Genomic DNA, 15,749 nt, shown 5'->3' on the forward strand with positions numbered 1-15,749 from the left:
TATCTGCCACTGTGTAGGAGAATCCGTATAGCTGTTCGAGTGTTCGAACCGTAATGCGCAAGAAATGGTACCGAAACCCCGTATTTACATATCTGCCACTGTGTAGGAGAATCCGCATAGGTGTTCGAGTGTTCGAACCGTAATGCGCAAGAAATGGTATGTAAACCCCGTATTTACATATCTGCCACTTTGCAGGAGAATCCGTATATGTGTTCGAGTGTTCGAACCGTAATGCGCAAGAAATGGTACGGAAACCCCGTATTTACATATCTGCCACTGTGCAGGAGAATCCGCATAGGTGTTCGAGTGTTCGAACCGTAATGCGCAAGAAATGGTATGTAAACCCCGTATTTACATATCTGCCACTGTGTAGGAGAATCCGCATAGGTGTTCGAGTGTTCGAACCGTAATGCGCAAGAAATGGTACCGAAACCCCGTATTTACATATCTGCCACTGTGTAGGAGAATCCGCATAGGTGTTCGAGTGTTCGAACCGTATTGCGCATGAAATGGTATGTAAACCCCGTATTTACATATCTGCCACTGTGTAGGAGAATCCGTATAGGTGTTCGAGTGTTCGAACCGTAATGCGCAAGAAATGGTATGTAAACCTCGTATTTACATATCTGCCACTGTGCAGGAGAATCCGTATAGGTGTTCGAGTGTTCCAACCGTAATGCGCAAGAAATGGTACCGAAACCCCGTATTTACATATCTGCCACTGTGCAGGAGAATCCGGATAATTGTTTGAGTGTTCGAACCGTAATGCGCAAGAAATGGTACCGAAACCCCGTATTTACATATCTGCCACTGTGCAGGAGAATCCGCATAGGTGTTCGAGTGTTCGAACCGTATTGCGCAAGAAATGGTATGTAAACCCCGTATTTACATATCTGCCACTATGCAGGAGAATCCGTATAGGTGTTCGAGTGTTCGAACTGTAATGCGCAAGAAATGGTATGGAAACCCCGTATTTACATATCTGCCACTGTGCAGGAGAATCCGCATAGGTGTTCGAGTGTTCGAACCGTAATGCGCAAGAAATGGTATGGAAACCCCGTATTTACATATCTGCCACTGTGCAGGAGAATCCGCATAGGTGTTCGAGTGTTCGAACCGTAATGCGCAAGAAATGGTATGTAAACCCCGTATTTACATATCTGCCACTGTGCAGGAGAATCCGTATAGGTGTTCGAGTGTTCGAACCGTAATGCGCAAGAAATGGTACCGAAACCCCGTATTTACATATCTGCCACTCTGCAGGAGAATCCGCATAGGTGTTCGAGTGTTCGAACCGTAATGCGCAAGAAATGGTAGGTAAACCCCGTATTTACATATCTGCCACTCTGCAGGAGAATCCGCATAGGTGTTCGAGTGTTCGAACCGTAATGCGCAAGAAATGGTAGGTAAACCCCGTATTTACATATCTGCCACTCTGCAGGAGAATCCGCATAGGTGTTCGAGTGTTCGAACCGTAATGCGCAAGAAATGGTACGGAGACCCCGTATTTACATATCTGCCACTGTGCAGGAGAATCCGCATAGGTGTTCGAGTGTTCCAACCGTAATGCGCAACAAATGGTACCGAAACCCCGTATTTACATATCTGCTACTGTGCAGGAGAATCCGTATAGGTGTTCGAGTGTTCGAACCGTAATGCGCAAGAAATGGTATGTAAACCCCGTATTTTCATATCTGCCACTGTGCAGGAGTATCCGTATAGGTGTTCGAGTGTTCCAACCGTAATGCGCAAGAAATGGTACCGAAACCCCGTATTTACATATCTGCCACTGTGTAGGAGAATCCGTATAGGTGTTCGAGTGTTCGAACCGTAATGCGCAAGAAATGGTACCGAAACCCCGTATTTACATATCTGCCACTGTGCAGGAGAATCCGGATAGGTGTTCGAGTGTTCGAACCGTAATGCGCAAGAAATGGTACCGAAACCCCGTATTTACATATCTGCCACTGTGTACGAGAATCCGCATAGGTGTTCGAGTGTTCGAACCGTAATGCGCAAGAAATGGTATGTAAACCCCGTATTTACATATCTGCCACTGTGCAGGAGAATCCGTATAGGTGTTCGAGTGTTCGAACCGTAATGCGCAAGAAATGGTACCGAAACCCCGTATTTACATATCTGCCACTGTGCTGGAGAATCCGTATAGGTGTTCGAGTGTCCGAACCGTAATGCGCAAGAAATGGTACCGAAACCCCGTATTTACATATCTGCCACTGTGTAGGAGAATCCGTATAGGTGTTCGAGTGTTCGAACCGTAATGCGCAAGAAATGGTACCGAAATCCCGTATTTACATATCTGCCACTGTGCAGGAGAATCCGGATAGGTGTTCGAGTGTTCGAACCGTAATGCGAAAGAAATGGTACCGAAACCCCGTATTTACATATCTGCCACTGTGCAGGAGAATCTGCATAGGTGTTCGAGTGTTCGAACCGTATTGCGCAAGAAATGGTATGTAAACCCCGTATTTACATATCTGCCACTGTGCAGGAGAATCCGTATAGGTGTTCGAGTGTTCGAACCGTAATGCGCAAGAAATGGTACCGAAACCCCGTATTTACATATCTGCCACTGTGCTGGAGAATCCGTATAGGTGTTCGAGTGTCCGAACCGTAATGCGCAAGAAATGGTACCGAAACCCCGTATTTACATATCTGCCACTGTGCAGGAGAATCCGTAAAGGTGTTCGAGTGTTCGAACCGTAATGCGCAAGAAATGGTACCGAAACCCCGTATTTACATATCTGCCCCTGTGCAGGAGAATCCGGATAGGTGTTCGAGTGTTCGAACCGTAATGCGCAGGAAATGGTACCGAAACCCCGTATTTACATATCTGCCACTGTGCAGGAGAATCCGCATAGGTGTTCGAGTGTTCGAACCGTATTGGGCAAGAAATGGTATGTAAACCCCGTATTTACATATCTGCCACAGTGCAGGAGAATCCCTATAGGTGTTCGAGTGTTCGAACCGTAATGCGCAAAAAATGGTACGGAAACCCCGTATTTACATATCTGCCACCGTGGAGGAGAATCCGCATAGGTGTTCGAGTGTTCGAACCGTAATGCGCAAGAAATGGTATGTAAACCCCGTATTTACATATCTGCCACTGTGCAGGAGAATCCGCATAGGTGTTCGAGTGTTCGAACCGTAATCCGCAAGAAATGGTATGTAAACCCCATATTTGCATATCTGCCACTGTGCAGGAGAATCCGTATAGGTGTTCGAGTGTTCCAACCGTAATGCGCAAGAAATGGTACCGAAACCCCGTATTTACATATCTGCCACTGTGCAGGAGAATCCGTATAGGTGTTCGAGTGTTCGAACCGTAATGCGCAAGAAATGGTACCGAAACCCCGTATTTACATATCTGCCACTGTGTAGGAGAATCCGCATAGGTGTTCGAGTGTTCGAACCGTAATGCGCAAGAAATGGTATGTAAACCCCGTATTTACATATCTGCCACTGTGCAGGAGAATCCGTATAGGTGTTCGAGTGTTCGAACCGTAATGCGCAAGAAATGGTACCGAAACCCCGTATTTACATATCTGCCACAGTGCAGGAGAATCCGCATGGGTGTTCGAGTGTTCGAACCGTAATGCGCAAGAAATGGTAGGTAAACCCCGTATTTACATATCTGCCACTGTGCAGGAGAATCCGCATAGGTGTTCGAGTGTTCGAACCGTAATGCGCAAGAAATGGTACGGAAACCCCGTATTTACATATCTGCCACTGTGCAGGAGAATCCGCATAGGTGTTCGAGTGTTCCAACCGTAATGCGCAAGAAATGGTACCGAAACCCCGTATTTACATATCTGCTACTGTGCAGGAGAATCCGTATAGGTGTTCGAGTGATCGAACAGTAATGCGCAAGAAATGGTACCGAAACCCCGTATTTACATATCTGCCACTGTGCAGGAGAATCCGGATAGGTGTTTGAGTGTTCGAACCGTAATGCGCAAGAAATGGTACCGAAACCCCGTATTTACATATCTGCCACTGTGCAGGAGAATCCGCATAGGTGTTCGAGTGTTCGAACCGTATTGCGCAAGAAATGGTATGTAAACCCCGTATTTACATATCTGCCACTGTGCAGGAGAATCCGTATAGGTGTTCGAGTGTTCGAACCGTAATGCGCAAGAAATGGTATGGAAACCCCGTATTTACATATCTGCCACTGCGCAGGAGAATCCGTATAGGTGTTCGAGTGTTCGAACCGTAATGCGCAAGAAATGGTACGGAAACCCCGTATTTACATATCTGCCATTGTGTAGGAGAATCCGTATAGCTTTTCGAGTGTTCGAACCGTAATGCGCAAGAAATGGTATGGAAACCCCGTATTTACATATCTGCCACTGCGCAGGAGAATCCGTATAGGTGTTCGAGTGTTCGAACCGTAATGCGCAAGAAATGGTACGGAAACCCCGTATTTACATATCTGCCACTGTGTAGGAGAATCCGTATAGCTGTTCGAGTGTTCGAACCGTAATGCGCAAGAAATGGTACCGAAACCCCGTATTTACATATCTGCCACTGTGCAGGAGAATCCGGATAGGTGTTTGAGTGTTCGAACCGTAATGCGCAAGAAATGGTACCGAAACCCCGTATTTACATATCTGCCACTGTGCAGGAGAATCCGCATAGGTGTTCGAGTGTTCGAACCGTATTGCGCAAGAAATGGTATGTAAACCCCGTATTTACATATCTGCCACTGTGCAGGAGAATCCGTATAGGTGTTCGAGTGTTCGAACCGTAATGCGCAAGAAATGGTATGGAAACCCCGTATTTACATATCTGCCACTGCGCAGGAGAATCCGTGTAGGTGTTCGAGTGTTCGAACCGTAATGCGCAAGAAATGGTACGGAAACCCCGTATTTACATATCTGCCACTGTGTAGGAGAATCCGTATAGCTGTTCGAGTGTTCGAACCGTAATGCGCAAGAAATGGTACCGAAACCCCGTATTTACATATCTGCCACTGTGTAGGAGAATCCGCATAGGTGTTCGAGTGTTCGAACCGTAATGCGCAAGAAATGGTATGTAAACCCCGTATTTACATATCTGCCACTTTGCAGGAGAATCCGTATATGTGTTCGAGTGTTCGAACCGTAATGCGCAAGAAATGGTACGGAAACCCCGTATTTACATATCTGCCACTGTGCAGGAGAATCCGCATAGGTGTTCGAGTGTTCGAACCGTAATGCGCAAGAAATGGTATGTAAACCCCGTATTTACATATCTGCCACTGTGTAGGAGAATCCGCATAGGTGTTCGAGTGTTCGAACCGTAATGCGCAAGAAATGGTACCGAAACCCCGTATTTACATATCTGCCACTGTGTAGGAGAATCCGCATAGGTGTTCGAGTGTTCGAACCGTATTGCGCATGAAATGGTATGTAAACCCCGTATTTACATATCTGCCACTGTGTAGGAGAATCCGTATAGGTGTTCGAGTGTTCGAACCGTAATGCGCAAGAAATGGTATGTAAACCTCGTATTTACATATCTGGCACTGTGCAGGAGAATCCGTATAGGTGTTCGAGTGTTCCAACCGTAATGCGCAAGAAATGGTACCGAAACCCCGTATTTACATATCTGCCACTGTGCAGGAGAATCCGGATAATTGTTTGAGTGTTCGAACCGTAATGCGCAAGAAATGGTACCGAAACCCCGTATTTACATATCTGCCACTGTGCAGGAGAATCCGCATAGGTGTTCGAGTGTTCGAACCGTATTGCGCAAGAAATGGTATGTAAACCCCGTATTTACATATCTGCCACTATGCAGGAGAATCCGTATAGGTGTTCGAGTGTTCGAACCGTAATGCGCAAGAAATGGTATGGAAACCCCGTATTTACATATCTGCCACTGTGCAGGAGAATCCGCATAGGTGTTCGAGTGTTCGAACCGTAATGCGCAAGAAATGGTATGGAAACCCCGTATTTACATATCAGCCACTGTGCAGGAGAATCCGCATAGGTGTTCGAGTGTTCGAACCGTAATGCGCAAGAAATGGTATGTAAACCCCGTATTTACATATCTGCCACTGTGCAGGAGAATCCGTATAGGTGTTCGAGTGTTCGAACCGTAATGCGCAAGAAATGGTACCGAAACCCCGTATTTACATATCTGCCACTCTGCAGGAGAATCCGCATAGGTGTTCGAGTGTTCGAACCGTAATGCGCAAGAAATGGTAGGTAAACCCCGTATTTACATATCTGCCACTCTGCAGGAGAATCCGCATAGGTGTTCGAGTGTTCGAACCGTAATGCGCAAGAAATGGTAGGTAAACCCCGTATTTACATATCTGCCACTCTGCAGGAGAATCCGCATAGGTGTTCGAGTGTTCGAACCGTAATGCGCAAGAAATGGTACGGAGACCCCGTATTTACATATCTGCCACTGTGCAGGAGAATCCGCATAGGTGTTCGAGTGTTCCAACCGTAATGCGCAAGAAATGGTACCGAAACCCCGTATTTACATATCTGCTACTGTGCAGGAGAATCCGTATAGGTGTTCGAGTGTTCGAACCGTAATGCGCAAGAAATGGTACCGAAACCCCGTATTTACATATCTGCCACTGTGCAGGAGAATCCAGATAGGTGTTTGAGTGTTCGAACCGTAATGCGCAAGAAATGGTACCGAAACCCCGTATTTACATATCTGCCACTGTGCAGGAGAATCCGCATAGGTGTTCGAGTGTTCGAACCGTATTGCGCAAGAAATGGTATGTAAACCCCGTATTTACATATCTGCCACTGTGCAGGAGAATCCGTATAGGTGTTCGAGTGTTCGAACCGTAATGCGCAAGAAATGGTATGGAAACCCCGTATTTACATATCTGCCACTGCGCAGGAGAATCCGTATAGGTGTTCGAGTGTTCGAACCGTAATGCGCAAGAAATGGTACGGAAACCCCGTATTTACATATCTGCCATTGTGTAGGAGAATCCGTATAGCTTTTCGAGTGTTCGAACCGTAATGCGCAAGAAATGGTATGGAAACCCCGTATTTACATATCTGCCACTGCGCAGGAGAATCCGTATAGGTGTTCGAGTGTTCGAACCGTAATGCGCAAGAAATGGTACGGAAACCCCGTATTTACATATCTGCCACTGTGTAGGAGAATCCGTATAGCTGTTCGAGTGTTCGAACCGTAATGCGCAAGAAATGGTACCGAAACCCCGTATTTACATATCTGCCACTGTGCAGGAGAATCCGGATAGGTGTTTGAGTGTTCGAACCGTAATGCGCAAGAAATGGTACCGAAACCCCGTATTTACATATCTGCCACTGTGCAGGAGAATCCGCATAGGTGTTCGAGTGTTCGAACCGTATTGCGCAAGAAATGGTATGTAAACCCCGTATTTACATATCTGCCACTGTGCAGGAGAATCCGTATAGGTGTTCGAGTGTTCGAACCGTAATGCGCAAGAAATGGTATGGAAACCCCGTATTTACATATCTGCCACTGCGCAGGAGAATCCGTATAGGTGTTCGAGTGTTCGAACCGTAATGCGCAAGAAATGGTACGGAAACCCCGTATTTACATATCTGCCACTGTGTAGGAGAATCCGTATAGCTGTTCGAGTGTTCGAACCGTAATGCGCAAGAAATGGTACCGAAACCCCGTATTTACATATCTGCCACTGTGTAGGAGAATCCGCATAGGTGTTCGAGTGTTCGAACCGTAATGCGCAAGAAATGGTATGTAAACCCCGTATTTACATATCTGCCACTTTGCAGGAGAATCCGTATATGTGTTCGAGTGTTCGAACCGTAATGCGCAAGAAATGGTACGGAAACCCCGTATTTACATATCTGCCACTGTGCAGGAGAATCCGCATAGGTGTTCGAGTGTTCGAACCGTAATGCGCAAGAAATGGTATGTAAACCCCGTATTTACATATCTGCCACTGTGTAGGAGAATCCACATAGGTGTTCGAGTGTTCGAACCGTAATGCGCAAGAAATGGTACCGAAACCCCGTATTTACATATCTGCCACTGTGTAGGAGAATCCGCATAGGTGTTCGAGTGTTCGAACCGTATTGCGCATGAAATGGTATGTAAACCCCGTATTTACATATCTGCCACTGTGTAGGAGAATCCGTATAGGTGTTCGAGTGTTCGAACCGTAATGCGCAAGAAATGGTATGTAAACCTCGTATTTACATATCTGCCACTGTGTAGGAGACTCCGTATAGGTGTTCGAGTGTTCCAACCGTAATGCGCAAGAAATGGTACCGAAACCCCGTATTTACATATCTGCCACTGTGCAGGAGAATCCGGATAATTTTTTGAGTGTTCGAACCGTAATGCGCAAGAAATGGTACCGAAACCCCGTATTTACATATCTGCCACTGTGCAGGAGAATCCGCATAGGTGTTCGAGTGTTCGAACCGTATTGCGCAAGAAATGGTATGTAAACCCCGTATTTACATATCTGCCACTATGCAGGAGAATCCGTATAGGTGTTCGAGTGTTCGAACCGTAATGCGCAAGAAATGGTAGGTAAACCCCGTATTTACATATCTGCCACTCTGCAGGAGAATCCGCATAGGTGTTCGAGTGTTCGAACCGTAATGCGCAAGAAATGGTAGGTAAACCCCGTATTTACATATCTGCCACTCTGCAGGAGAATCCGCATAGGTGTTCGAGTGTTCGAACCGTAATGCGCAAGAAATGGTACGGAAACCCCGTATTTACATATCTGCCACTTTGCAGGAGAATCCGAATATGTGTTCGAGTGTTCGAACCGTAATGCGCAAGAAATGGTACGGAAACCCCGTATTTACATATCTGCCACTGTGCAGGAGAATCCGCATAGGTGTTCGAGTGTTCGAACCGTAATGCGCAAGAAATGGTATGTAAACCCCGTATTTACATATCTGCCACTGTGTAGGAGAATCCGCATAGGTGTTCGAGTGTTCGAACCGTAATGCGCAAGAAATGGTACCGAAACCCCGTATTTACATATCTGCCACTGTGTAGGAGAATCCGCATAGGTGTTCGAGTGTTCGAACCGTATTGCGCATGAAATGGTATGTAAACCCCGTATTTACATATCTGCCACTGTGTAGGAGAATCCGTATAGGTGTTCGAGTGTTCGAACCGTAATGCGCAAGAAATGGTATGTAAACCTCGTATTTACATATCTGCCACTGTGCAGGAGAATCCGTATAGGTGTTCGAGTGTTCCAACCGTAATGCGCAAGAAATGGTACCGAAACCCCGTATTTACATATCCGCCACTGTGCAGGAGAATCCGGATAATTGTTCGAGTGTTCGAACCGTAATGCGCAAGCAATGGTATGTAAACCCCGTATTTACATATCTGCCACTTTGCAGGAGAATCCGTATATGTGTTCGAGTGTTCGAACCGTAATGCGCAAGAAATGGTACGGAAATCCCGTATTTACATATCTGCCACTGTGCAGGAGAATCCGCATAGGTGTTCGAGTGTTCGAACCGTAATGCGCAAGAAATGGTATGTAAACCCCGTATTTACATATCTGCCACTGTGCAGGAGAATCCGCATAGGTGTTCGAGTGTTCGAACCGTAATGCGCAAGAAATGGTACCGAAATCCCGTATTTACATATCTGCCACTGTGTAGGAGAATCCGCATAGGTGTTCGAGTGTTCGAACCGTATTGCGCATGAAATGGTATGTAAACCCCGTATTTACATATCTGCCACTGTGTAGGAGAATCCGTATAGGTGTTCGAGTGTTCGAACCGTAATGCGCAAGAAATGGTATGTAAACCCCGTATTTACATATCTGCCACTTTGTAGGAGAATCCGTATAGGTGTTCGAGTGTTCCAACCGTAATGCGCAAGAAATGGTACCGAAACCCCGTATTTACATATCTGCCACTGTGCAGGAGAATCCGTATAGGTGTTCGAGTGTTCGAACCGTAATGCGCAAGAAATGGTACCGAAACCCCGTATTTACATATCTGCCACTGTGCAGGAGAATCCGGATAGGTGTTTGAGTGTTCGAACCGTAATGCGCAAGAAATGGTACCGAAACCCCGTATTTACATATCTGCCACTGTGCAGGAGAATCCGCATAGGTGTTCGAGTGTTCGAACCGTATTGCGCAAGAAATGGTATGTAAACCCCGTATTTACATATCTGCCACTGTGCAGGAGAATCCGTATAGGTGTTCGAGTGTTCGAACCGTAATGCGCAAGAAATGGTATGGAAACCCCGTATTTACATATCTGCCACTGTGCAGGAGAATCCGCAAAGGTGTTCGAGTGTTCGCACCGTAATGCGCAAGAAATGGTATGTAAACCCCGTATTTACATATCTGCCACTGTGCAGGAGAATCCGTATAGGTGTTCGAGTGTTCGAACCGTAATGCGCAAGAAATGGTACCGAAACCCCGTATTTACATATCTGCCACTGTGCAGGAGAATCCGCAAAGGTGTTCGAGTGTTCGAACCGTAATGCGCAAGAAATGGTAGGTAAACCCCGTATTTACATATCTGCCACTCTGCAGGAGAATCCGCATAGGTGTTCGAGTGTTCGAACCGTAATGCGCAAGAAATGGTACGGAAACCCCGTATTTACATATCTGCCACTGTGCAGGAGAATCCGCATAGGTGTTCGAGTGTTCCAACCGTAATGCGCAAGAAATGGTACCGAAACCCCGTATTTACATATCTGCTACTGTGCAGGAGAATCCGTATAGGTGTTCGAGTGTTCGAACCGTAATGCGCAAGAAATGGTACCGAAACCCCGTATTTACATATCTGCCACTGTGCAGGAGAATCCGGATAGGTGTTTGAGTGTTCGAACCGTAATGCGCAAGAAATGGTACCGAAACCCCGTATTTACATATCTGCCACTGTGCAGGAGAATCCGCATAGGTGTTCGAGTGTTCGAATCGTATTGCGCAAGAAATGGTATGTAAACCCCGTATTTACATATCTGCCACTGTGCAGGAGAATCCGTATAGGTGTTCGAGTGTTCGAACCGTAATGCGCAAGAAATGGTACCGAAATCCCGTATTTACATATCTGCCACTGTGTAGGAGAATCCGCATAGGTGTTCGAGTGTTCGAACCGTATTGCGCATGAAATGGTATGTAAACCCCGTATTTACATATCTGCCACTGTGTAGGAGAATCCGCATAGGTGTTCGAGTGTTCGAACCGTATTGCGCATGAAATGGTATGTAAACCGCGTATTTACATATCTGCCACTGTGTAGGAGAATCCGTATAGCTGTTCGAGTGTTCGAACCGTAATGCGCAAGAAATGGTACCGAAACCCCGTATTTACATATCTGCCACTGTGTAGGAGAATCCGCATAGGTGTTCGAGTGTTCGAACCGTAATGCGCAAGAAATGGTATGTAAACCCCGTATTTACATATCTGCCACTTTGCAGGAGAATCCGTATATGTGTTCGAGTGTTCGAACCGTAATGCGCAAGAAATGGTACGGAAATCCCGTATTTACATATCTGCCACTGTGCAGGAGAATCCGCATAGGTGTTCGAGTGTTCGAACCGTAATGCGCAAGAAATGGTATGTAAACCCCGTATTTACATATCTGCCACTGTGCAGGAGAATCCGCATAGGTGTTCGAGTGTTCGAACCGTAATGCGCAAGAAATGGTACCGAAATCCCGTATTTACATATCTGCCACTGTGTAGGAGAATCCGCATAGGTGTTCGAGTGTTCGAACCGTATTGCGCATGAAATGGTATGTAAACCCCGTATTTACATATCTGCCACTGTGTAGGAGAATCCGTATAGGTGTTCGAGTGTTCGAACCGTAATGCGCAAGAAATGGTATGTAAACCCCGTATTTACATATCTGCCACTGTGTAGGAGAATCCGTATAGGTGTTCGAGTGTTCCAACCGTAATGCGCAAGAAATGGTACCGAAACCCCGTATTTACATATCTGCCACTGTGCAGGAGAATCCGTATAGGTGTTCGAGTGTTCGAACCGTAATGCGCAAGAAATGGTACCGAAACCCCGTATTTACATATCTGCCACTGTGCAGGAGAATCCGGATAGGTGTTTGAGTGTTCGAACCGTAATGCGCAAGAAATGGTACCGAAACCCCGTATTTACATATCTGCCACTGTGCAGGAGAATCCGCATAGGTGTTCGAGTGTTCGAACCGTATTGCGCAAGAAATGGTATGTAAACCCCGTATTTACATATCTGCCACTGTGCAGGAGAATCCGTATAGGTGTTCGAGTGTTCGAACCGTAATGCGCAAGAAATGGTATGGAAACCCCGTATTTACATATCTGCCACTGTGCAGGAGAATCCGCATAGGTGTTCGAGTGTTCGCACCGTAATGCGCAAGAAATGGTATGTAAACCCCGTATTTACATATCTGCCACTGTGCAGGAGAATCCGTATAGGTGTTCGAGTGTTCGAACCGTAATGCGCAAGAAATGGTACCGAAACCCCGTATTTACATATCTGCCACTGTGCAGGAGAATCCGCATAGGTGTTCGAGTGTTCGAACCGTAATGCGCAAGAAATGGTAGGTAAACCCCGTATTTACATATCTGCCACTCTGCAGGAGAATCCGCATAGGTGTTCGAGTGTTCGAACCGTAATGCGCAAGAAATGGTACGGAAACCCCGTATTTACATATCTGCCACTGTGCAGGAGAATCCGCATAGGTGTTCGAGTGTTCCAACCGTAATGCGCAAGAAATGGTACCGAAACCCCGTATTTACATATCTGCTACTGTGCAGGAGAATCCGTATAGGTGTTCGAGTGTTCGAACCGTAATGCGCAAGAAATGGTACCGAAACCCCGTATTTACATATCTGCCACTGTGCAGGAGAATCCGGATAGGTGTTTGAGTGTTCGAACCGTAATGCGCAAGAAATGGTACCGAAACCCCGTATTTACATATCTGCCACTGTGCAGGAGAATCCGCATAGGTGTTCGAGTGTTCGAATCGTATTGCGCAAGAAATGGTATGTAAACCCCGTATTTACATATCTGCCACTGTGCAGGAGAATCCGTATAGGTGTTCGAGTGTTCGAACCGTAATGCGCAAGAAATGGTACCGAAATCCCGTATTTACATATCTGCCACTGTGTAGGAGAATCCGCATAGGTGTTCGAGTGTTCGAACCGTATTGCGCATGAAATGGTATGTAAACCCCGTATTTACATATCTGCCACTGTGTAGGAGAATCCGCATAGGTGTTCGAGTGTTCGAACCGTATTGCGCATGAAATGGTATGTAAACCGCGTATTTACATATCTGCCACTGTGTAGGAGAATCCGTATAGCTGTTCGAGTGTTCGAACCGTAATGCGCAAGAAATGGTACCGAAACCCCGTATTTACATATCTGCCACTGTGTAGGAGAATCCGCATAGGTGTTCGAGTGTTCGAACCGTAATGCGCAAGAAATGGTATGTAAACCCCGTATTTACATATCTGCCACTTTGCAGGAGAATCCGTATATGTGTTCGAGTGTTCGAACCGTAATGCGCAAGAAATGGTACGGAAATCCCGTATTTACATATCTGCCACTGTGCAGGAGAATCCGCATAGGTGTTCGAGTGTTCGAACCGTAATGCGCAAGAAATGGTATGTAAACCCCGTATTTACATATCTGCCACTGTGCAGGAGAATCCGCATAGGTGTTCGAGTGTTCGAACCGTAATGCGCAAGAAATGGTACCGAAATCCCGTATTTACATATCTGCCACTGTGTAGGAGAATCCGCATAGGTGTTCGAGTGTTCGAACCGTATTGCGCATGAAATGGTATGTAAACCCCGTATTTACATATCTGCCACTGTGTAGGAGAATCCGTATAGGTGTTCGAGTGTTCGAACCGTAATGCGCAAGAAATGGTATGTAAACCCCGTATTTACATATCTGCCACTGTGTAGGAGAATCCGTATAGGTGTTCGAGTGTTCCAACCGTAATGCGCAAGAAATGGTACCGAAACCCCGTATTTACATATCTGCCACTGTGCAGGAGAATCCGTATAGGTGTTCGAGTGTTCGAACCGTAATGCGCAAGAAATGGTACCGAAACCCCGTATTTACATATCTGCCACTGTGCAGGAGAATCCGGATAGGTGTTTGAGTGTTCGAACCGTAATGCGCAAGAAATGGTACCGAAACCCCGTATTTACATATCTGCCACTGTGCAGGAGAATCCGCATAGGTGTTCGAGTGTTCGAACCGTATTGCGCAAGAAATGGTATGTAAACCCCGTATTTACATATCTGCCACTGTGCAGGAGAATCCGTATAGGTGTTCGAGTGTTCGAACCGTAATGCGCAAGAAATGGTATGGAAACCCCGTATTTACATATCTGCCACTGTGCAGGAGAATCCGCATAGGTGTTCGAGTGTTCGCACCGTAATGCGCAAGAAATGGTATGTAAACCCCGTATTTACATATCTGCCACTGTGCAGGAGAATCCGTATAGGTGTTCGAGTGTTCGAACCGTAATGCGCAAGAAATGGTACCGAAACCCCGTATTTACATATCTGCCACTGTGCAGGAGAATCCGCATAGGTGTTCGAGTGTTCGAACCGTAATGCGCAAGAAATGGTAGGTAAACCCCGTATTTACATATCTGCCACTCTGCAGGAGAATCCGCATAGGTGTTCGAGTGTTCGAACCGTAATGCGCAAGAAATGGTACGGAAACCCCGTATTTACATATCTGCCACTGTGCAGGAGAATCCGCATAGGTGTTCGAGTGTTCCAACCGTAATGCGCAAGAAATGGTACCGAAACCCCGTATTTACATATCTGCTACTGTGCAGGAGAATCCGTATAGGTGTTCGAGTGTTCGAACCGTAATGCGCAAGAAATGGTACCGAAACCCCGTATTTACATATCTGCCACTGTGCAGGAGAATCCGGATAGGTGTTTGAGTGTTCGAACCGTAATGCGCAAGAAATGGTACCGAAACCCCGTATTTACATATCTGCCACTGTGCAGGAGAATCCGCATAGGTGTTCGAGTGTTCGAATCGTATTGCGCAAGAAATGGTATGTAAACCCCGTATTTACATATCTGCCACTGTGCAGGAGAATCCGTATAGGTGTTCGAGTGTTCGAACCGTAATGCGCAAGAAATGGTACCGAAATCCCGTATTTACATATCTGCCACTGTGTAGGAGAATCCGCATAGGTGTTCGAGTGTTCGAACCGTATTGCGCATGAAATGGTATGTAAACCCCGTATTTACATATCTGCCACTGTGTAGGAGAATCCGCATAGGTGTTCGAGTGTTCGAACCGTATTGCGCATGAAATGGTATGTAAACCGCGTATTTACATATCTGCCACTGTGTAGGAGAATCCGTATAGCTGTTCGAGTGTTCGAACCGTAATGCGCAAGAAATGGTACCGAAACCCCGTATTTACATATCTGCCACTGTGTAGGAGAATCCGCATAGGTGTTCGAGTGTTCGAACCGTAATGCGCAAGAAATGGTATGTAAACCCCGTATTTACATATCTGCCACTTTGCAGGAGAATCCGTATATGTGTTCGAGTGTTCGAACCGTAATGCGCAAGAAATGGTACGGAAATCCCGTATTTACATATCTGCCACTGTGCAGGAGAATCCGCATAGGTGTTCGAGTGTTCGAACCGTAATGCGCAAGAAATGGTATGTAAACCCCGTATTTACATATCTGCCACTGTGCAGGAGAATCCGCATAGGTGTTCGAGTGTTCGAACCGTAATGCGCAAGAAATGGTACCGAAATCCCGTATT

This window comes from Camellia sinensis, chromosome 11 (assembly GCF_055761805.1).
Source record: "Camellia sinensis isolate YWXY chromosome 11, ASM5576180v1, whole genome shotgun sequence".
Classification (NCBI taxonomy): Eukaryota; Viridiplantae; Streptophyta; class Magnoliopsida; order Ericales; family Theaceae; genus Camellia; species Camellia sinensis.